The following is a 2,670-nucleotide window of genomic DNA, read 5'->3' on the forward strand; positions in this document are numbered from 1 at the left end:
ATTTATTCACTGAACTCTCAGGAATTTGGTATAGCCATTGAGTGTTAACTTTAATTTTCTTACTAGCAGTTTTTTACTGTCCCCACAAGGGAGGGAAGTTTGGTGGCAAGAACTCAGGGCTGGTTTCTAGCAGCCCATTGGGGTTGGGTCTCTGGACACACTGGACTGTGTTAAAAATAACTTGGTCTTTCTGGGGATTATTTTTCTCATCTGTAACATCTGATAATCTCTAAGGCATCTTTCAAGTCCAGATTCCATGACCCCTGTGACATCATAACCCATGAAAAACAGTAATATCTAGACTTCAGGTGCCTAGATTTCTGAGAATCTGGTATGATGGGTGCCTTTTAATTATTAGCCATATTTAGGGTACATTTTACTACTTCTGAGCTCTTTATGCTTTGTTCGTGAGAAACTATATTAAGGAAATATGAAATCCTTAGGAATACGTACCTATTGGGATGAGCACTGGGTGTTGTATGGAAACCAATTTGACAATAAATTTCATATAAAAAATACAAGCTGTAGGCTAGAAGTAAATTAATATTCAAGCATTCACTGATTTATATTAATTGGTCAAAATTTAAATGAGGTACCTAAAATTGAATAAGCATAGAGGAGGGATGCAGTTATGATTGTAAGTAATAACAAATACCCAAGTATTAATTAGATATGGGAAACTGATCATTATGTTGTCTTGAAAATAAACATGTATACATATCATGGGCAAAAAATACAAGACAGAGAATCTCTGTCAAACAACCTTAGCAAATTTGTGTGTGTGTGTGTGTGTGTGTGTGTGTGTGTGTTTACTTATACATAGAAAAAGTATGTAAAGCACAAAAATGAATTTAATAGTCATCCTTTTTATTTTGTACTTTGATTAAATGCTAAAGTTCTTTACAACTCTTAATAAATGTAAATTAAAAGAAATCACTGACCAATTTACATATTGGAATTATTTGATATCTATTGGAAATGCTATTAGAAAAATGTATGTTGGTTTAAAATAATTTTAATCTTTAAAATCATAATATATTTTGTAATAAAAAAGATGATGGAGATAAACTCTTCAACTATTTTTCAATTACCAAATGACAACATCTGTTGATGACCCATGGTTTTGGGTCTTCAGATGTCAGGGTTACTCACTGAACCCTGACTGTTGCACCATAGGAACGTGAGAATAAAGGCCCCTGGAATTGTAGCCATGATACAACTTTTTCTGAAGTTGTAAAGGAGCATCTAGGCTCTGGGTGTAGCTCTGCAGAGCTCAGTTACAGAACTAAAATGCCTCAATGTGACCTATATGTATCACGTTGTTCATGTGAACTTTCATCGAGATATGCGTTTATATATTCCCTTGTTTCAAAATGGTCTCTAAAAGATCTAGAACCAAATACATTGGGTTAAAAGTCATATGTCTTGACAACTGAGATATAAAAATGGAAATCAGATTGTTAAAAAAGTTGGTCTCTGTGACTCTTTCATGTAAAGGGTTGAGTAAAAGTGAGTTTAAGACATTCATGGAGCAAGTGATTCTATGAATTTAGATGAAGTGGGTGGGTTTATAGATTTCATCCACAAATAAAATAGCAGTGTTTACCTTTGTTGAGAATACAGGCTTTAAAATCATTTCTTTCTTTTCTTTCTGTACAAAATGCATGTTTTATACAAACCCAAAGAAGAAAAGGTAGCTATAATGAACATCTACACATTTAAGGGCTAATTACTTTTGTACTCTTGAGCAAACATATACTGTAACCTAAAGAGAATGTATCTGAGTGTATGCCTCACATCCTGAAGAATACTATTATTGAAACGCATGTACTGCTTTCTGTAATTCATAAGCATGAGAACAAAGCTAAATGCAAAAGAATATTCTTAAACCATCAACTAATTTCTTAATCAGTTCTTTTCTTATGGCACTGTAGGAGAAAGCAAATCCTCCCCCCTCCCAAATAATTGACACTCTCCAGTATGATAGTACAGGTTGCCAGGGTGTGCTTTAAAAGTACAGAAACAGGCAGACCTGGATTTTAGCCCAGCTGTTATGAAGCTGCTCAACATCAAGCCTATCATTTAACCTTTCTGAGCCTAAGTAAATTGGGTTGATACTTACCTCATGGGTTTGTTACATGTAACCTTACATATTGCATATGTTCGATACATGGTAACTGTTATGCTAACAGATGGAGCTGATTATTGAAGGCATTAGATTGAATCATATGAAATTTTGTAGATAAAAAATGGCCAAATTTAAGACTTCATGATAAGGTTTTCCCCTCCTAGGAATCTCAAGAGCACTATTGCTGTGAAGCCAAAGTATGGATGGCAAGGCCAGATTCCTTGGTGAATTTTCAGTCAATAGTCATGGCCCTTTTATCAGTGACTAGTTTATAATAAGCTGAAGTAACACCCATAACCATGGAGCTCAGGGATCTTAGACTATCCCTTTCTATACTCCCAACATGAACAAATATTTTACATCTTACTAAAGTTAGCATTTTAAACTCATTGCATTTGAATGGTTACACTTCCATTCCATGCTACTGAGAGTCACAAATACACAGGAAGGATGGACATAAGCACACTGTTTCACCTGCTCTTTCTAATAATACCAATAACATAGACAAGCCTATCTAGACTTTTGGTGATACGTGTGCTCTC

The sequence above is a fragment of the Prionailurus viverrinus genome, chromosome B2 (genome assembly GCF_022837055.1).
Source record: "Prionailurus viverrinus isolate Anna chromosome B2, UM_Priviv_1.0, whole genome shotgun sequence".
Lineage (NCBI taxonomy): Eukaryota > Metazoa > Chordata > Mammalia > Carnivora > Felidae > Prionailurus > Prionailurus viverrinus.